Source organism: Notolabrus celidotus, chromosome 13 (genome assembly GCF_009762535.1).
Source record: "Notolabrus celidotus isolate fNotCel1 chromosome 13, fNotCel1.pri, whole genome shotgun sequence".
NCBI classification, from domain to species: domain Eukaryota; kingdom Metazoa; phylum Chordata; class Actinopteri; order Labriformes; family Labridae; genus Notolabrus; species Notolabrus celidotus.
In genome coordinates, this window is record NC_048284.1 from 2,389,388 (window position 1) to 2,410,884 (window position 21,497).

The following is a 21,497-nucleotide window of genomic DNA, read 5'->3' on the forward strand; positions in this document are numbered from 1 at the left end:
AATTTTTACATTTCACTTAAATTTTCATCATTTGTTTCTCATTTTCTCAGCAGCAGCAGATGAAGTTAAAACTGTTAGAGTTGGAGAGGACGTCACTTTGTCTTGTGAGAATCTGATAAAGAATCAACCTGAGTGTATTTACACTACCTGGACCTTCACAGGTGTAGGATACTCATCAGCAGTAGAGCTGATTACACAAGGGAATATCAGAGAAAACATTGGAGTTAAATCAGTCAGACTGAGCGTTACAGAGGACTGTTCTCTGGCTATAAAGAAGGTCACAGAGGAGGATGTTGGTCGTTATAGCTGTCAACAGTTCATACCAGGAGGAAAACAAGGATCTGATGCTGTTGTTGATCTGTCTCTTCTGACCAGTGAGTATTTCTATCGTCATGTTTTCAGCTCAAACTGTCTCGTTCAAACAGTATACTGAAACATTACAATAATTATGATCACAGTGCTCAACTTCATTTGACTCTTTTTGTCTCTCTGACAATATCTCCATCTTCACCAGTGACTGAAACAAAGAATCAAGGTGATCAGGTGACATTACGCTGCTTTGTGAGGACATCTGGACAGTGTCCACTCAGAGTGAAGTGGGTGTTTGAGGGTAGAGATGTGGATGATCCTCATCAAAGTGTGAGGACATCACAGCGTGTCTGCTCCACTAATGTGACCTTTCAGTCTGATCACCTCATGTACAAATCAGAACCTGACTCACTGCAGTGTAAAGTGATTGCAGGTGACAAAGTGCGGCTGTTTCCCTTCAGCCTTCAGCTCTCAGGTGAGAAACCAGGTGAGAATATCTTGATCTGTTTAAAGTCACTTTAACTGACATGAACAGTTACCTCAGAATGTTGTTGATTTGATGGATTTAAAGTTTGGTGAGTTGTGTTTGTTCAATCAGATGAGGACAACGACAACAGGAAACCACCACGAACAACAACAGCTCCAAGACCAACTGAAGACGGACTGACAGCAGAGACCACACCAGCGTCTGAAAACACACCTTCAGATGGAAAAGGTACAGACTCAACTCTTTTTATCAACGTGTTTTATTTCTGTTGTTCCTGAACTCTCAGTTCACAAACACATGCAGTCAGAAAGACTTTCACACACTGACAACAGCTTGTATCTCTGTCTGATGTTGTTTCCTGGTTTGTCTGTAACGCAGTAATGGAATGCGTCATCGTTTCTAATCAAACAATTATCACGTTACTTGCGTTACTCTAAGTTCTTCAACTCTCTGCATAACGGGAGGACGGTCAAACAAATCAAACCTTTTCATGCGTGCTTCTGTGACACTCTCTGAGCTTCCTCACGGGATGTGTCTGTGACTTTGTCTTGAGTTCATGGAGGGAGAGAGCAAGACCTCTGAGCGGTTTAACTGAATAACCTTCAGTGGAGATTCTGGAGTCTGTGAGGGCTCTGGGAAAAACTTGACAGCCCCCAGAACTACTTTCTAAACCTAAAAGGTTCCTGTGCCTCCACTGTTGTCTGCGTTTCGACCGCGGGCTGAAGTCCCGGGTAGATTGTGTAAATCAGGCCAGTGACGTATGGAGGAAAAAAAAGTAAATGCACTACACCACCAGACCAGTAGAGGGCAGTAACACAAAGAGGAATGCCATTCATCACAGATGACACCATAGAAGCAGACGGACAGGCAGGTATCATTATGAGCAACACAACAGTTAGCCTGTTAGCATGAAGAGACTCAGCTGGCGCTGTTTTAGATGGTGCTATATTTCATCACAGATGGATTCACTGAATCAACACGTGAGAGGAGATAAGCGCGAGTAGCAAAGACGTTTCAACACGGCTTTAAAATCCTTTTTAACTCAAAAAGCCGTGGCAGAGATCGGCCGGTGTTTCGGTTTAAACAGCGACCCTGTTAACTGGAGACTCTCAGCCGGATGCATCCCTCATAAACGTCTTTAGACCATCATTAAATATCTGATGAGGATATTTTGAAATCTTAATAAAAACTAAACTAGTTTGCATTCCCAGGAACTCCCTCTGTGTTTCAACAGCTGTGTAAACTCCACAAACACTGACACGTTCAGCTGAAGGTCTCCAGTTTACAGGGTCACTTTTAAAACCGGAACACCGGGAGGAGAGACGCATTCACGGTGGGCTGAGAGAAGACTACTGTTACAAGCTGCTAAATCAAGAGAATCACAGCTTCTTCTTTTGAAAAGTACACACACATACAAAAAAGATAGAACAAATAAAAACTAATGAAAGAAAGAGAAATCAAGTGAATCACAGATGGAAAAGACAGTGACTGTGAATGGTTTTTGGAAAAAAATGAACAAAAAATTTTGAGAAAAAAAATTGAGAAAAAATAATTAAAAAAAAAAAAATGTTGACAAATGTTTTGACAAAAAAAATTTTGATAACATTTTTTTGACAATTATTTTTTTTTTTTTAAATTGACAAAAAAAAATTGACAAAAAAGTTGACCCTGTCGAAAAAATAAATTTTCCTCAAACTTGAAATTGTGCTCGAAAAGCAGAAAAACATGAAAAAAAGTGAAAATGTTGTGCCTGCGGTTAAAAACGTGTAAAAAAGCAAAGAATGAATCAACACAAACACTGACACTTTCAGCTGAAGGTCTCCAGTTTACAGGGTCGCTTTTAAAACCGTAACACCAGGAGGAGAGACGCATTCACGGTGGGCTGAGAGAAGACTACTGTTACAAGCTGCTAAATCAAGAGAATCACAGCTTCTTCTTTTGAAAAGTACACACACATACAAAAAAGATAGAACAAATACAAACTAATGAAAGAAAGAGAAATCAAGAGAATCACAGATGTGTGTGATGTTATTGTGGACGGAGGGTGGAATAAAAACACTGAGGTTAATCTACCAATCAGACACGTTCAGCACTGCAGGCCCCGCCCCCTGAAAGTCCCGGGACCTTTGGAAAACACTACCCCCTTTGCAGGGGCTTTTTTAAGGGGGGGGATTATCTACCCCTTAACTAAATTTAGACCCTGGGTCCACTGGTTGAAACTTACGTAGTTCAGGAGTAAAGTTCCTCCGGTCGAAAAACTCCTCAACACTGCCAGTGACAGAAGAAACAAAGCTCTAAGGAGGAGAACTCATAATAACAGATAACTTTAATATCTTCTTGTTCCTGTTCCTGACAGATTGTAGATGTTGTTCTGGTCTGGACTTCATCATGTTGTCTCTGCGTGTGGCTGAACTGGTCCTCATCACTCTGCTCACTGTTCTTCTCTTCAGAGCTCGAGGTGAGAACATTCAGACCAACATTAGTTCACACTGATTTTCACCAACCTGTTGTTTGGAGCTGAAATGTTTCTCTGTGCTTTATTTTCCAGGGAACCAGAGACCTCCTGATGATATCACTGTGAGTGTGAAATCAAAGCTCATGTGAACCATGTGTTTGAATCAAAACTGGATCTGAATGATGAGGGACATCAGATCAGTGGAGATGATTAGAAACAGCTGATGCTAACTGTTAGTGTTAGTCTCTAGATGAGATTAGACTGCTCAGGTTTCAAAGTCAACATTTGTTTCTTCTGTTTGAACTCTGCTGTTGTTTTTGACAGGTGCGTTATGATGGAGATGACGACACAGTGAACTATGAGAACGCTGGAGAGCCTTCTGCTTCAGTCAGACTCCACTGATCAACATCTTCCACGCCTTCAATTTACCAGACCAATGAGTCCACTGCTCTTAAACTTTGTTACAGCTTTTTACTGCACATACAAACACAAACCCTGATTTCAGTTTAAGGTGTTTAGTAAAGACTTGATTAATGTAAATTGAACAAATCAACTGCTTTTGTTTTAGCTGAATGTTAAAGTTTAGTTTTTATATAAATGATATAATGATATTTGTTTTTAACTTTGTCAGGAAAATCTGAAGTTTCTGCTTCCAGCTCAGGAAACAACTGATAACTCTTTTCTTTGGACACAATCATTTGTAGAGTATTTTCATTCATGATGAGTTCAGAATAACTTCATTTAATCACTGTTTATAGTTACTCTTTAAGTCAGATTTTATTTTGCATTGTTGCTGAGTTTAACTAGTGTCAGAGGGGAAAGAGTGTGTTTTACTGAAATGCTTCTCAATCTTCAGAGAGTCAGTGTTTGTCTTCTCTTCATCATATCTGATCACAGTGTCATCTGCAAATAAAGAAATGTTCACCTCTTAATTCTACAGAGTGTTTTATGATTCCTTCATTTACTAACAGAGTTATAATCACAGTGAGAACAAGAATGAGCTTTAATATAATAACTTTATTTATAAAACACCTTAAATAGATATTTACAAGGTACAAGTTACACAAAATAATAAAATGTGGGAGTTCTTAGGGCCGACCTGGCAAACAAAACAGTCCTGGCTTTTGGCAAGGGGGACAGGGTTCCAACCTGGAAGACAAATCAGTTCTGCAGAGAGGCCAGTGCCAGGAGTCGGCCAGGCGATGGGGAACCTGGGGCTGGAGTCGGCCTGGGAGCCTACCGTGGAGTTTAGACAGGTGTCAGCATGGAAGCTGACCGATGAGAAGTCACTGGAGTCACCACTCTGGGCGCAGGCACTGGGGTCGCCAATCCTTGTGCAGGCATTGAGATTGTCATTCTAGGCAGAGGCACAAGAACAAGTGTCTGCAGAGCCTCCAAGTGGAACTGGCAACCGCAGGGCCTCCATGTCTGGAGCAGGAGCTGGTGACGGCAGGGCCTTCGCGCGGGTAACAAGAACTTATGTCGGCACAACCTCCAGGCGTAGGTACAGAAACTGGTTTTGGCAGGGCCTCCGGGCACAGGAAATGGTGTGAGCAGGGCCTCCGAGTGAGGAACAGGAGCTGGTGTTAGCAGGGCTTCAGAGTGAGGAACAGGTGTTGGCAGGGCCTCCGAGTTTGGAACTGTTGACAGCAGGACCTCTAAGCAAGGAACAAGAACTGGTGGCATGAGGGCATTCGAGCAAGGAACAAGTGTCTGCAGAATCTCTGAGTAAAGAGCAGGAACAGTCTGCATCAGGACTTATGAGGTAGAAATCTGAAGTGGTGGTGGCCACTTCAGGACCTCTGACCTAGGAACAGGAAGTGGTGGCAGACGGCGCTCTGCTGGTACTGTAAACATGAGTTTTAAGAAGTGATTTCAAAGATCTCTCTGACTCTGGGGACCATTTGGACCATCAAACATTTCATTTCTATGAGACAGTTTAAAACAGCAGCTAGGCTTCTGTGGTCACCAGGTCTCAGCAGCAGGTATATCTGTGTGTCATCTGCATAACAATGGAGTGATAGATTGACATGCAGAATGATAATACCAAGTGGGAGCATTTAGAAAGTGAATAAAAGTGGAAATAAACAGAGAAATGCACCCAAAGTGAGCTCAGAACAATGCATCCTGATTTCATAAGTGTTTGATGCATGTGACCTCATTATCTGTGTGATGCTGAAACTCTGTCTAAATGTTTAATGCAACAGGTCTGACTGACCAAAAACTTTCAAGTGGTCAAAGTGGTTTTGAACAGAGCTAAACTGATGCTGTTGTACCCACATTCTCAGAAAGGACTGCCCCTCCAGTTCTGAGAAAAGACCAACGGGGAGGAACCAACAGATCTCAGACCGCTGAAGTATCATCTCTTCTGCGCTCTTTCTCTCAGCGTCATCCAGAGATATTTTATCTTCTGTCTCTAAAGCTTCACTTTGAACCTTGAGTGTCAAAGAAACACTTGAAGAATGATTTAAAAGGCTTATTATCCTCCCTACATGCTGATCACAGTTTGACCTTCATCAGTCTGCTGAGACCTCTGACATCTTTACTGATCTCTGCTTCTCATCGCCCTGATCATCACATTATGATAACTGTGGATCAGAATTAACTACATTTAAAACTGTACTTTAAAAAGGACTGTACATAGTTGTTGACAGTTTTTGCAAATTTGAGAAATTGTTGGAGGTAAAGATTTTACTCAGACTTCAAAGTCACAATGAGGAAGTGGCAGTGTACGAAAAGAAGGAAGTAGATTCAGCCTCTCTCTAAATAAGGACGCGTTCATGAACTCAGACAGTTATTAGTGAGAGAAGAAGAGAGAGGAGAAGAAGAGAGACGGAGGATCAGGATCATGGAGGTCAAATGGATTCAGATCTCTTTGTTTCTAACAGCACTGCTTCAGTTCACAGGTGAGAATATTTATATAATGTCCATTAAAAAATGTAAAGTGAAAAATTAACTTTATGTCATCACCTTCCTTTGCTTTAAACTAACAATACCAAACAAATGAAAATAATGATTGCCAAAGTAACTGTGAACATGGGTGACGAGTTTTCATTTGAAGTTTATGGTTATTGTTTTATCATCCTCTCAGCTGCAGCAGAAAGGAAAACTCTGCACCACACTGTCAGAGTTGGAGATGACGCCATTTTGCCATGTGAAGATGAGATAAAAGGTCAACGTAACTACGACAGAACCACTTGGACTTTCAGCGGATCAAGAAGCACACCGGCTGTACAGCTGGTCAGACGTGGGCAGACCAGTAAAAACACTGGAGCTGAATCAGGCAGACTGAGCGTTACAGAGGACTGTTCTCTGGTGATAAAGAAGGTCACAGAGGAGGATGTTGGTCAATATGACTGTCGACAGTACACAGCAGAAGGAATACAGAAACTTGACGTTGTTGTTTTTCTGTCTCTTCTGAGCAGTGAGTATTTCTATCGTCATGTTCTCAGCTCAAACTGTCTCGTTCAAACAGTATACTGAAACATTACAATAATTATGATCACAGTGCTCAACTTCATTTCACTCTTTTTGTCTCTCTGACAATATCTCCATCTTCACCAGTGACTGAAACAAAGGACGGTGATCAGGTGACATTACGCTGCTCTGTGAGGACATATAGACATCTAACATGTAAAGTGAAGTGGCTGTTTGAGGGTGAAGATATGGATACAAATATCTGCTACACTGATGTGACCTTTCAGTCTGACCACCGCATGTACAAATCAAGACATGACTCCCTGCAGTGTGAAGTGACTGCAGGTAACAAAGAGCGACTGTTTCCCTTCAGACTTCAGCCCTCAGGTGAGAAACCAGGTGAGAATATCTTGATCTGTTTAAAGTCACTTTAAAGCTGGGGTTGGTAATCAGATTTAGCTACACTTTTTGTCACACTGGTTAAAATGATCTTTATGTCCTGATGGTAATCAATACATGATGTGTTCTTAAAAAAGAGTGAAGAAAAGCTGCTATCTACAGCCGGAGTAAACCTGGGAAAACACCAACCAATCAGCCTTTTTTGGCTCCCCAAATTTTAAACCAATCAAATCCCGCCCAGCCGTTCTGCCCTCCTCCTGCGCGTACATTTCCCGGCGTGCACTCCTCCGATTCCCCGTCTCCTGCCTCTACTTCCCCTGACTCTACTCACTGCCCCTCTCGCTCGTCCTCGGGCCTGTCCCCTCTGACCTGATGAGGGGTTTTGCTCAGGACTGTAGTCCGGATCAGAGTCTAAAAAGCTCTCACCAACAAGCAGAATAATTAATGACATTTAGTGAGTCCTACAGAAAATGTAGATGTACTGTAGCGTCTGTCCGGACGCTGTAGTGATGACGAGCTGATTCGTGAACACGTTGATCTTTAATAACCGGTCACTGTCGGCCGTTACCACGTCAACCAACAAAACAACAATCAATGTTTGAATGAATGAAGAACTTCTCCTCTTGTCTCTCCTCTCTCCACCTCACACACTCTACACCTCTCCTGATGCCTTCACTGACCGTCAACACTGTAGGAATTAAGAGCATCTACACTGAACACGTTTAACAAACAGTAGAGTTGTTACAGTGTTATATATGTGTTATAACTTTTCTCCTGATATCATGTCACCAGTACAACTGGATAATGCTAGCATGACAGTTGTGAGTGCTAACAGCAGCCATGTTTGTTTGAGTTTTTAACTTTCACTATGAGAATGTTTTGGTGAGGACCGGTTTTGAATCAGTCACCATCATATGGTCACAAGTCAGCGGCGCTCGTGCATGTGAGCGGGGGGGCGTCGTTTTGGAGGAGCTCCGAGGGAGGAGGGGAGGGAGTCCTGAGGAAAAGCTACATTCAAATTCATGCTAGTTTTCCGAGACTGCCAACCCCAGCTTTAACTGACATGAACAGTTACCTCAAAATGTTGTTGATTTGATGGATTTAAAGTTTGGTGAGTTGTGTTTGTTCATTCAGGTGAGGACAAAGACAACAGGAAACCACAACCACCACCACCAACAACAACAACAACAACAACAACAACACCACTACCACCACCACCACCACCTATAACAACACCAGCAACAAATGAAAAAAGGGTAAAACCAACAACAGCTCCAAGACCAACTGAAGACGGACTGACAGCAGAGAACACACCAGCGTCTGAAAACAAACCTTCAGATGGAAAAGGTACAGACTCAACTCTTTTTATCAACGTGTTTTATTTCTGTTGTTCCTGAACTCTCAGTTCACAAACACATGCAGTCAGAAAGACTTTCACACACTGACAACAGCTTGTATCTCTGTCTGATGTTGTTTCCTGGTTTGTCTGTAACACAGTAATGGAATGCGTCATCGTTTCTAATCAAACAATTATCACGTTACTTGCGTTACTCTAAGTTCTTCAACTCTCTGCATAACGGGAGGACGGTCAAACAAATCAAACCTTTTCATGCGTGCTTCTGTGACACTCTCTGAGCTTCCTCACGGGATGTGTCTGTGACTTTGTTTTGAGTTCATGGAGGGAGAGAGCAAGACCTCTGAGCGGTTTAACTGAATAACCTTCAGTGGAGATTCTGGAGTCTGTGAAGGCCCTGGGAAAAACTTCCCAGGAAGCCCCTCCGTCCAGAGTTCATCACCATTATAAGACCAACCTTACTGTTTATTAAGGGTTAATACTGTATTCAAGCTCTGACAGCCTGCTAGCAAAGTGGACAGCCGATGTCCCAACTCTGAGTCCTGCACTCTCAGCCTGGTCACGTCCAACAGATCTGGACACACTGGTCTGCTCTGCTAGCTAAGAAAACGGACGCTACTCATTGAAGGAAAAACGCTGTAATGTAATGTTAGCAGGAGTTTTATTATTTCAGTGTCTCCTCAGTCTAGCAGTATGCAGTCATTTACTATTATATTAAACCATTGTCTGATTTTCATTGAGGAACTGTTGCACAGGAACAATGATCAGAGTGAGTGCTGCCACATGGGGCCCCTCAAGGAGGTTTCCTACTGTCATTGCAAACTTTGCACATTTTGAGCCACTGCTGTGGCTTTAAGTTTGTCAGCTGTTATGGGGGGTCCCCTACTGGTCTGGGGTCTCACGTAGTTGCCTGGCTTGCCTGTTGACGAGCAGCTCCTCTGATCACCTTAGTGCTGAAGCCTTGTTCTTGTTCTTGACACATTTTTCCGTGCAGTGCTGTTTGGGCTGATGTCTTTGTACTAAAGACCGTTTCAGAGAGGTCTTGTGGACGTCCTCCTTATAATGAGGATTAGTGCTGATGATGACATCAGTAAGTTTCAGTTTATATTGTTAATTAAGTGACATTGCATCCCAGGTGATGTTATGGAGGATTGCAGAAGGAATCAATCAATCAATCAATCAATCAATCAATCAATCTTTATTTGTACATCAGGAAGTGGATGTGCCTCGGCTCTCCAGCACGTTGATCTAATGTTTACATGTTGGCTGAATATACACGGCTGCTCAGAGATCACGTTACTTCAACCCTCTGAATCTGATCCAGAATCTGATCCTGACGGAGAGGCGCCTGCAGCAGGACCTTTCTGAACCATTGGTCACAGATTTAGTGTTTCTTGTTGTTTTATTTATCAGCATGTCGACGTGTGTCTTGGTACACAGCTACAACATGTAGCTATGTAGCTATGCTAACTAGTGCGAGCACTTTTCCATGATAAATAAAAATCATCCACTAGATCTTCAAATCTGCAGACGTGGGGAGTCAAACCGACCTCTGTGTTTATTAAGACAGCCTACAACTAGCATGCCTCCCTCCCTCCTAAGCTCCTTGTTAGCACACGTGTGCAGGGAATGAAAAACGGAGGAGGGGTTGAGTTGTATTTTATACAGTCTATGGGCTGAACAAGCTCCGAGCTCTGACTTCCTGTTACAGACCGGATATTGTTGTTACGTAACAAAAACACAGAAGTCTGAAACGGCTCGTTTCACACACATTTACAGAAAGGTGGAGAAATCAGAACAGGGGCAGCATGGATTTTTTTCATTCTCGGGGGGTTTGTAGACAGGGACACATATTTCAGGTAGAGAACCATTAAAAAGTCCATTTTGCATGATATGTCACCTTTAAGGAGGAGAACTCATAATAACAGATAACTTTAATATCTTCTTGTTCCTGTTCCTGACAGATTGTAAATGTTGTTCTGGTCTTGACATCATCATGTTGTCTCTGCGTGTGGCTGAACTGGTCCTCATCACTCTGCTCACTGTTCTTCTCTTCAGAGCTCGAGGTGAGAACATTCAGACCAACATTAGTTCACACTGATTTTCACCAACCTGTTGTTTGGAGCTGAAATGTTTCTCTGTGCTTTATTTTCCAGGGAACCAGAGACCTCCTGATGATATCACTGTGAGTGTGAAATCAAAGCTCATGTGAACCATGTGTTTGAATCAAAACTGGATCTGAATGATGAGGGACATCAGATCAGTGGAGATGATTAGAAACAGCTGATGCTAACTGTTAGTGTTAGTCTCTAGATGAGATTAGACTGCTCAGGTTTCAAAGTCAACATTTGTTTCTTCTGTTTGAACTCTGCTGTTGTTTTTGACAGGTGCGTTATGATGGAGATGACGACACAGTGAACTATGAGAACGCTGGAGAGCCTTCTGCTTCAGTCAGACTCCACTGATCAACATCTTCCACGCCTTCAATTTACCAGACCAATGAGTCCACTGCTCTTAAACTCTGTTACAGCTTTTTACTGCACATACAAACACAAACCCTGATTTCAGTTTGAGCTTTGAGGCGAGGACTTCAGTGATGTACTGATTTAAAAGAAGGTGATATTGAACTCAGCAGCCAGAGGTTTGAGCCTTGATTTGATCTGAATGTGAGAGTACAATTAAACATGATTTATCTTTAACTTCATCATGAGGGAGAATATTTAGTTCCTGACACGTTTAGTAAAAAACTTCAGATCACATTTATTTAGAAAGAAGACCTGCAGATTTATTTTTGAATGTCTGTTTCACTTTAAATATCTTTAAATGATCTCATGTTAATCACTGTGTGCTTAGCGACTCTAATGAATGAACTTTAAGTTGACATTGTTGTTGATATATTTCATTGGATTTGTATGCTTTGTTGAAATGCTTCTCAGTCTTCAGAGAGTCAGTGTTTGTCTTCTCTTCATCATATCTGATCACAGTGTCATCTGCAAATAAAGAAATATTCACCTCTTAATTCTAAAGAGTGTTTTATGAGTCCTTCAATTACTAACAGAGTTATAATCAACAACACCTGACAGAGTTAAAAAAGCACCTTCAATGATGATGTGATATAAATATTCTCACCTGTGAACTGAAGCAGTGCTGTTAGAAATAAAGAGATCTGAATCCATTTCAACTCCATGATCCTGATCCTCCGTCTCTCTTCTTCTCCCTCTCTCTTCTTCTCACACTAATAACTGTCTGAGTTCATGAACGCGTCCTTATTCAGAGAGAGGCTGAATCTACTTCCTTCTTTTCGTATGAAGTCACTTCCTCATTGTGACTTTGAGTCTGAGTGAAAAGTCACTTCTAAGAATTCATCAAAGTATTTCAGTCAGAAACGATGAAGACTCCTTTGTTTTAAATGTAGTTTATTCTGATCCACAGTGACTGACAGTGATCATAAAGTGATGATCATGAAGGATGCAGTGACAAGAGAAGTATATTAATAACCGTGCAGACAGTTGTGTTCACTGTGTTGACCACAGAGTGTTGCTGTAGTCTCTGAAAGTCTCACGAGATCTCACGAATGAGAGTTGTGTGTTGTTGAGGTTGTGATCATCATTAACATGTCCTCCTGGTTGACTCCTGACGTTCATGTTTTTAAATGTGAAGCTGAACATTCATCATGACTCCCAATCTATAAAACTACAGATTAAAAGACGTCTGTAGTTCAAACCGTCTGCAGCTTTAGTGACAGAGTCGCTTTTCACCTCCTGAGAGGAAGAAGAGGAGGACAGAGGACAGAGGAAGCTGAAGGTGTGAAGATTGTTAGTTTAGATAAATGTGTGAAAAGTACTGCTTCTTTTCTTTAGATGACGTTTGTGAGAAATCAGAGGATTTATAGAGAAGTGTGACAGAAAACAAACCCCTCACCCTCCAGATATAAACTTTGAGTGTCTGTAGTGTGAGAGATTAAAGATAAGATGATATTTTGGTGGTCTGAGATCTGTTGACTCCTCCCTGTTGGTCTTTTTCTCAGAACTGAAGGGGAAATCCTTTTTGAGAATGTAGGTACAACAGCATCAGCTCAGCTCTGTTCAAAACCACTTTGACCACTTGAAACTTTCTTGTCAGTCAGACACTTTTGAAACTAGGATGCATTGTTTGATTCTAAGCTCACTTTTGGTGCATTTCTCTGTTTATTTCCACTTTTATTCACTTTCTAAATGCTCCCAGTATTATCATTATCATTATCATTCTACATCTCAATCAATCACTCTATTTTTATGCAGATGACATACAGATATACCTGCTGCTGAGACCTGGTGACCACAGAAGCCTAGCTGCTGTTTTTAACTGTCTGAGGGACATTAAATGTTTGATGGTCCAAATGGTCCCCAGAGTCAGAGAGATCTTTGAAATCACTTCTCAAAACTCATTTTTACAATCCCAGCAGAGCGCCGTCTGACACCAGTTCCTGTTTCTAGGTCAGAGGTCCTGCCACCACCACTTCAGATTGCTACCTCATAAGTCCTGATGCACACTGTTCCTGCTCCTTGCTCGGAGACTCTGCAGACACTTTTTCCTTGCTCGAACGCCCTCATGTCACCAATCCTTGTTACTCGCTTGGAGGTCCTGCTGTCAACAGTTCCAAACTCGGAGGCCCTGCCATCACCTGGTCCTCGCTCTGAAGCTCTGCCTACACCAGCACATGTTCCTCACTTGGAGGCCCTGCTGACACGAGTTCCTGTTCCTTGCTAGAAGGCTGTGCTGACACCAGTTCCTACTGTTTTGTTTGCCAGGTCGTCCCCAAGAACTCAAACCTTTTATTATTGAGTATAACTTGTTCCTTGTGGTTCTGGTTTAGTTTTACTTCCTGCCTTTGTGTGCCTTCTTCCAGTTTGATTACACTCATTAGTTTCACCTTTATCTTTGGTGTTGATTACTCTGTGTGTATTTAGTTAATCTGTTTCCCCTTTCCTGTTGTCAGTTCATAGACTTTACTGTATCTGAGTCTTGTCTGCGTCTTCCAGTGCTCTTCATGTTCTCTTGTGTTTTGTTGACTGCTTTTTCTTTTGTTGTGGGTAATAAAGGGTGTGAGTTCTTGGGGCCGACCTGGCAAACAAAACAGTCCTGGATTTTGGCGAGTGGGACAGGGTTCGCCACTGACAGACAGTTCTGCCGAGAAGCCACTGGCAGGAGTTGGCCAGGCGATGGGGAACAAGGGGCTGGAGCCAGCCTGGGAGCCTACCGTTGAGCTTAGACAGGTGTCAGTTTGGGAGCGGACCATGGATTCGGGACAGGTGTTGGCCTGGGAGGCAACCGATGAGCATTCACTGGAGTCGACATTCTTTGTGCAGGTATTGTGGTTGTCATTCTAGGCAGAGGCACAAGAACTGGTGTCTGCAGAGCCTCCGAGAGGAACTGGCAACAGCAGGGCCTCCATGTCTGGTGCGGGAACTGGTGACGGCAGGGCCTTCAAGGAAGTAACAAGAACTGATGTCGGCAGAACCTCCGGGCGCATGCACAGAAACTGGTTTTCGCAGGGCCTCCGGTTATAGGTAATGGTGTCAGCAGGGCCTCCTAGCAAGGAACAGGAACTGGTGTTAGCAGGGCTTCAGAGTGAGGACCAGGTGTTGGCAGGGCCTCCGAGTTTGAAGCTGTAGACAGCAGGACCTCCAAATGAGGAACAAGAACTGTTCACAGAAGGGTGTTCCAGCAAGGAACAGGTGTCTGCAGAGTCTCTGAGCAAGGAGCAGGAACAGTCTGCATCAGGACTTATGAGGTAGCAATCTAGGAACAGGAACTGGTGGCAGACAGCTCTCTGCTGGGACTGTAAAAATGAGTTTTAAAAAGTGATTTCAAATATCTCTCTGACTCTGGGGACCATTTGTGCCATCCAAAATTTCATTTCTATAAGACAGTTAAAAACAGCAGCTAGGCTTCTGTGGTCACCAGGTCTCAGCAGCAGGTATATCTGTGTGTCATCTGCATAACAATGGAGTGATTGATTGAGATGCAGAATGATAATACCAAGTGGGAGCATTTAAATAGAGAATAAAAGGGAAATCAATCAGAGAAATGCACCCAAAGAGATCTCAGAATCAAGCAATGCAGCCTAGTTTCACAAGTATTTGATGCATCTGACCTCATTATCTTTGTGATGCTGAAACTCTGTCTAAGTGTTTGATGCAACAAGTCTGAATAACCAAACACCTTGAAGTGGTCAAAGTGGTTTTGAACAGAGCTGAGCTGATGCTGTTGTACCCAGCCACCCACGTTCTCACAAAGGACTTCCCCTTCAGTTCTGAGAAAAAGACCAACAGGGAGGAGTCAACAGATCTCAGACCACCAAAATATCATCTTATCTTTAATCTCTCACACAACAGACATTCAAAGTTTATATCTGGAGGGTGAGGGGTTTGTTTTCTGTCACACTTCTCTATAAATCCTCTGATTTCTCACAAACGTCATCTAAAGAAAAGAAGCAGCACTTTTTACACATTTATCTAAACTAACAATCTTCACACCTTCAGCTTCCTCTGTCCTCTGTCCTCTGACACTAAAGCTGCAGACGGTTTGAACTACAGATGACTTTTAATCTGTAGTTTTATTGATTGGGAGTCATGATGAATGTTCAACTTCACATTTAAAAACATGAACGTCAGGAGTCAACCAGGAGGACATGTTAATGATGATCACAACCTCAACAACACACAACTCTCATTCATGAGATCTCGTGAGACTTTCAGAGACCCCAGCAACACTCTGTGGTCAACACAGTGAACACAACCGTCTGCACGGTTATTAATATACTTTTCTTGTCACTGCATCCTTCATGATCATCACTTTATGATCACTGTCAGTCACTGTGGATCAGAATGAACTACATTTAAAACAAAGGAGTCTTCATCGTTTCTGACTGAATTACTTTGATGAATTCTTAGAAGTGACTTTTCACTCAGACTCAAAGTCACAAAGAGGAAGTGACTTCATACAAAAAGAAGGAAGTAGATTCAGCCTCTCTCTGAATAAGGACGCGTTCATGAACTCAGACAGTTATTAGTGAGAGAAGAAGAGAGAGGAGAAGAAGAGAGACGGAGGATCAGGATCATGGAGTTCAAATGGATTCAGATCTCTTTATTTCTAACAGCACTGCTTCAGTTCACAGGTGAGAATATTTATATCACATCATCATTGAAGGTGCTTTGTAACTTACTTTGTCAATCTGTTGTTTGTCTCTAACACCATGAGTTAGCGGTGTACTCAGGCTGTTTGAGGGGCAGGGGTGGAAACAAAGAGGGGCACCTGCTCTGAAAATCCTGGTTCTCAGTTTAGAGTGAATTTAAATGAACTGATGCAGCGGTAACAAGAGGGGGGTCTGGAGGTCCTGGCTCAGAACAATTTGAGGAAGTAACACTTAATCCTGCATCGCTGTGAATATCTTTGTGACCAGTTGTGTTGGAAATCGAATAATGAAAAAGGAAAACACAAAATTATTGTTATAGTCTGATGTATTATTGATTATATTACATAATTAACTGCAAGGGCATCCAGAGGGCACTTTTTACATTAATTCACTGATGGGGTATACGAAGGGAACTTCTGTGAATTCAATCCAACAAAGAGGAACCCAGAGTGAACTTTTAACACTTTATTGACTGAGTATTTTCCACATTAAGTTCAATAGAAATGAATCCTGAGGGCACTTTTTGATGTGTTTTGCAAGGAAAGGCTCCAGAGGAGACAATTTGTAATATTTTATCTAATCCAAAAGAGGGAGCGTGGTTTCTTTGGGACGTAAGTGCCCATCCCCCCCCTGAGTACACCACTGCAATGAGTTTATGAGCTCCAGGATGAAGGATTCATATCACACTGACTGTGAACATAACAGAATTTTTACATTTCACTTTAATTTTCATCATTTGTTTCTCATTTTCTCAGCAGCAGCAGCTGAAGTTAAAACTGTTAGAGTTGGAGAGGACGTCACTTTGTCTTGTGAGAATCTAATAAAGAATCAACCTGAGTGTAATTACACTACCTGGCTCTCCACAGGTGTAGGATACTCAGCAGCAGTAGAGCTGGTTGCACATGGGAAAATAAAGGAAAACATTGGAGCTAAATCAGGCAGACTGAGCGTTACAGAGGACTGTTCTCTGGTTATACAGAAGGTCACAGAGGAGGATGTTGGTCGTTATGACTGTCTTCAGTACCCAACCAAAGAAAAACAAGAACCTGATGCTGTTGTTTATCTTTCTCTTCTGAACAGTGAGTATTTCTATCGTCATGTTTTCAGCTCAAACTGTCTCGTTCAAACAGTATACTGAAACATTACAATAATTATGATCACAGTGCTCAACTTCATTTGACTCTTTTTGTCTCTCTGACAATATCTCCATCTTCACCAGTGACTGAAACAAAGGAGGGTGAACAGGTGACATTAAACTGCTCTGTGAGGACATCTGAACAGTGTTCACTCGGAGTGAAGTGGCTGTTTGAGGGTAGAGATGTGGATAATCCTCATCAAAGTGAGGGGACATCACATCGTCTCTGCTACACCTCTCTGACCTTTCAGTCTGATCACCACATGTACAAATCAGAACATGACTCACTGCAGTGTGAGGTGACTGCAGGTAACAAAGTGCAGCTTTTTCCCTTCAGCCTTCAGCCCTCAGGTGAGAAACCAGGTGAGAATATCTTGATCTGTTTAAAGTCACTTTAACTGACATGAAACAGAACGTCAGACGGATAATAGTACTGACTCAACTCCAGATCTCAGGTGGTTGTACGTCACCGTGCCTGTGATGCTTTTAACGGCGCTTCTTGTCGTCGTTGTGATCGTCATCAGACGCAAGAGAACCAAAGGTGAGAGCACACATGAATCTTTTATCATCAAGCTTTTATTTCCTGATTTTGAAGCTGAAGCTCCGCCACTTTTTTTTTGTCTTTTCAGGGAACGAAACTCAGAGGAACGACGACGCTGTGAGTTGAAAAACTGCTTTATTTAACATTTTGATTCTCTAGCTGAGAAAAGATGAGATGAACTGTGTGGTGTTAAAACTCAGCGGCTTCAGGAGCTCATAGCTCAGCTTAGCTCAGCTCATCATCAACATTAGATTCACCCTCTGTACTGATGAGAGGATTTCATCAGCTCCTCTCTGATGTCATCAAACTTTACATGACTGCACTCATCCAGAGACTGTTCATCCGTGTTGCACTTGAACGGATCTCAAGTTTGAATGATTCAATAGTCAGAGCCGTGTCCAGAGAGGCGGGATGGACACCGGTACAAATCTGATTGGCTGTCCCAAAGTGCTAAACTGTGATTGGCTGTTTGCCTTGTCAGAGGCGGGAAAGCTATGAATAAGCATCAGTGCTACAGGCGTGAATGTCATCATCTCCTGAGAATAGTGTGGTGAGCAGCAGAGTGTGTACAGTCTTCAGAGTGTGAGAACAAACAAAAAGAGAAGTGAGATGAAGAAACTTGACCACACCAGAAACGTATCACACAGCGGTGTGTGAAACCAGAAGTCAGAGATCAACCAACCATCAAAGACGACCTCACAACATTTCAGAGATCATTCAAAGTTTCTGTTCCTTAAAGCGGAGAGGTGTTGAGATAAGAAGGAGGGAAACCAGAAGTGTTGCTCTCGTCTTCACTCGTCTGTATTGACTGAGGAAGCAGGGCGCGCTCCCCCTACTGGATCTCTGAGGCATTACCAACAGATCACAGAGCAATCAAACTCAAATACACAGATCTAATTAACCATCCAGGTTCTTCTCTCTTTTATTACTGACTGTGAAACCTCACAAACAACTACAAGTGCACATTACCAACAGAGAATTACTCCATGAAAGACACACTGTAAACGATGCATTCAGGGTGAATGACATGAAATAGATTAGTCTGGTCTGACACATCAACCTGTCTCACTACAACATGACAGAAGTCAGAGAGTTTAAAATGTTGCTTCTGATAAAAAGTGAAGTTATTCTAAATGTTTGTGAGCAGCTGTTTTGTTGTTTGTTGTCTTCTGTGCAGACGGATCCTGAAGAGGGAGTTTCCTACGCTTCCATCAGATACGCCAAGAAGGAGAAGAGGAAAGCTCAGGTGAGCTCTATTAAAGTGATGTGACATGGCTGTTTATGTCCTTCAAACTTCCTCAGTGCACCTGAAAAAGAAAATATCAGAGTCAGAAAATCTGTGGAGGAGTTTGAAGTCAGACGCAGCAAAGGGGTCATTTAAAGTCCTTTAATTCAGACCTTCTTTTTCAGGCTCGGGGTAAAGTTGATGATGGTGATGATGAGGACGGAGCAGTGACCTACGCAACTGTAAAAGCCTCTTCTTCCTCTTCTCCTGCTGCTGATCCCAGCAGCCTCTATGCCACCATCAACAAAGAAAGGAGTCCAAAGTGAAGCTACAGCTCCTGATAACAGCTCCTTCATACTGAGACCTGATCCTGCAGGATGCTGTTGTTGGTTCTTTCAGGATGATGTTGTAGGTTCACCAGCAGCACAACAGTCCAGTATTATCTGAGCTTATGAGCTTCATATACCATCATATTTGCTGCAGGTATTTAAATGTGCGAGTGTTCAGCTGTATTCCTCGTGTGTTTGTTTGTCTTCTTTCTTGTCATTTGATCAGCAGTCGCTTTAACATCGAGACCTCTGCTCAGTTTATTCTGTGTTTTCTAGGATGTAAAGAAAGCTTCCCCTCCCCTATGAAATATAAATCTTCAAATCAGGAGGAGCTATACATCACAAAGAAAACACATGATTTCCTTTTGCCAGTAGGGGGCGCTATAAGATATAGTTGAATATTAGCATACACATGCGTTCAGACTGGCACGCTTATCATGCATGACCAATTTGGTCCTGATCCAACACTGTATGTAAGAGTTATTAAGGTTTAGAATTTTTGGCAGATTGCCAAAATGAACTCAAAAATTTCCTATAAAAGATGGCAGACTTCCTGTTGGGATTTCAACATAACGTTAAGAGGCTTTTTTGTAGGTCTTGGCCTGATAGATATAATAAAAAAAACTTCATGCATGTAGGTTGAACCGTGTTGAGGGGCTGGCCTTTTGAAATGTGAAAAACTGAAGGTGGCGCTATTGAGCCATTTTTGGGACTTTTTACACGGGACCAAAAGAATATCACATTTTTCACCAGGCCTGATGAGTGTGTCAAGTTTGGTGAATTTTGGGGCATGTTGAAGGTTCCAAAAAGGCAATTCAGTGTGAAAATAAGAAACCAACAACATTCCAATAAGGCCTTCGCCGACCTTGTCCGTACTCAGGCCCTAATTAAAATATTCCTGTTCATCAAACAGACATACTGTATATAATGCATCCCTGTTATCATGCTTTATTTCTTTTATTTGTCTTAATTCTCAGTTTGTCTGACTTTTGTGATTAAACTTGTCTTAGTGTTGGTCTGATACAACCTGAGAAATATTTGTGATAAGTAATGTTTTTGTTTGAAACCTTTTGAAGAGAATGTATCATTAAAAAGCTAAGTTGCATTTTGTACTTATATACTTATATATATATATATATATATATATATATATATATATATATAAATGTGTTTCTCAATAAAGTTTATATAATATAAGCTCTTTATTTTGACACTCGTATCATTTATTGGTAACATTATACACTCATGACTCCGCCCAGAAGATATGACAACAGAAGGGAAACACGGTCCACCAAACAACGCAAAAAATTATCTATTCAAAAAACAAAGTGCTGTCAACTCAAACAAATATCATTATATTATTTATATAAAAACTGAACTTTAATATTTGGCTAAAAAAAGCAGTTGATTTGTTCAATTTACATTAATCAAGTCTTTACTAAACACCTTAAACTGAAATCAGGGTTTGTGTTTGTATGTGCAGTAAAAAGCTGTAACAAAGTTTAAGAGCAGTGGACTCATTGGTCTGGTAAATTGAAGGCGTGGAAGATGTTGATCAGTGGAGTCTGACTGATGCAGAAGGCTCTCCAGCGTTCTCATAGTTCACTGTGTCGTCATCTCCATCATAACGCACCTGTCAAAAACAACAGCAGAGTTCAAACAGAAGAAACAAATGTTGACTTTGAAACCTGAGCAGTCTAATCTCATCTAGAGACTAACACTAACAGTTAGCATCAGCTGTTTCTAATCATCTCCACTGATCTGATGTCCCTCATCATTCAGATCCAGTTTTGATTCAAACACATGGTTCACATGAGCTTTGATTTCACACTCACAGTGATATCCTCAGGAGGTCTCTGGTTCCCTGGAAAATAAAGCACAGAGAAACATTTCAGCTCCAAACAACAGGTTGGTGAAAATCAGTGTGAACTAATGTTGGTCTGAATGTTCTCACCTCGAGCTCTGAAGAGAAGAACAGTGAGCAGAGTGATGAGGACCAGTTCAGCCACACGCAGAGACAACATGATGAAGTCCAGGACAGAACAACCTGAACGGACAGGAAGAAAATGTCTATGAAGAAAAGTATCTGCAAAACTTTAAAGACACAACACATGTCGAGCCATTCTGTTAAGGTTGAACACTTCAGTCCAAATTATCACAACAACTGGATTACCACAACATGATAAAAAGTGTTGAGCCTGTACCTCTCTCATCTGAAGGTTTGTTTGCAGACGCTTGTATGGTCTCTGCTGTCAGTCCGTCTTTACTTGGTCTTGGAGCTGTTGTTGATTTAGTTAGGGAACATACAAATTTAATCATATCAGTCTGTGATGATCTTGAAGACGGCCAAAGGACCAAAATTATGGGGCCCCATTTGTAAAGTTGTACTCACTGAAAATAACATCAAAAATTCTCCACATTTTGTGCTTAAATTACCGTAAAAATAAAGTGTTCATTTTTAAAAGTACATTTTTTAGAATAAAATTTGTGTTCTTTGTCACGTTTAATTTTGTCGTGACAAATATGTTGAGCTAAAATCACTGTTAAATCAAAGTGCTTAATATAAGATAAGATAAGATAGTCCTTTACTCGTCCCACAACGGGGAGATTCAAGTGTCACAGTAGCAAAGTAGACAATGCAAAAAAAATATAAAGCAAACAGGAGCCTA

General features: G+C 41.7%; 4 long non-coding RNA genes across 4 annotated transcripts; 3 read left to right on the forward strand and 1 right to left on the reverse strand.

The window, feature by feature from the left end:
• Nucleotides 1-935: 935 nt before the first annotated feature.
• Nucleotides 936-4,183, forward strand: LOC117823888. The gene is made up of 4 exons (XR_004633507.1): nt 936-1,024; nt 3,153-3,254; nt 3,345-3,373; nt 3,576-4,183. It is a non-coding gene; the product is annotated as an uncharacterized LOC117823888 (long non-coding RNA).
• A 6,218-nt stretch (nt 4,184-10,401) lies between these two features.
• Nucleotides 10,402-11,328, forward strand: LOC117823889. Its single transcript, XR_004633508.1, has 3 exons — nt 10,402-10,487; nt 10,578-10,606; nt 10,809-11,328. It is a non-coding gene; the product is annotated as an uncharacterized LOC117823889 (long non-coding RNA).
• Nucleotides 11,329-17,175: 5,847 nt separating this feature from the next.
• On the forward strand, nt 17,176-18,737 carry LOC117823890. Its single transcript, XR_004633509.1, has 4 exons — nt 17,176-17,274; nt 17,363-17,391; nt 18,452-18,520; nt 18,685-18,737. It is a non-coding gene; the product is annotated as an uncharacterized LOC117823890 (long non-coding RNA).
• Nucleotides 18,738-20,047: 1,310 nt separating this feature from the next.
• Nucleotides 20,048-20,876, reverse strand: LOC117823891. Its single transcript, XR_004633510.1, has 3 exons — nt 20,783-20,876; nt 20,664-20,692; nt 20,048-20,461 (listed from the first exon to the last, which is right to left on the reverse strand). It is a non-coding gene; the product is annotated as an uncharacterized LOC117823891 (long non-coding RNA).
• Between the last annotated feature and the right edge of the window lie 621 nt (nt 20,877-21,497).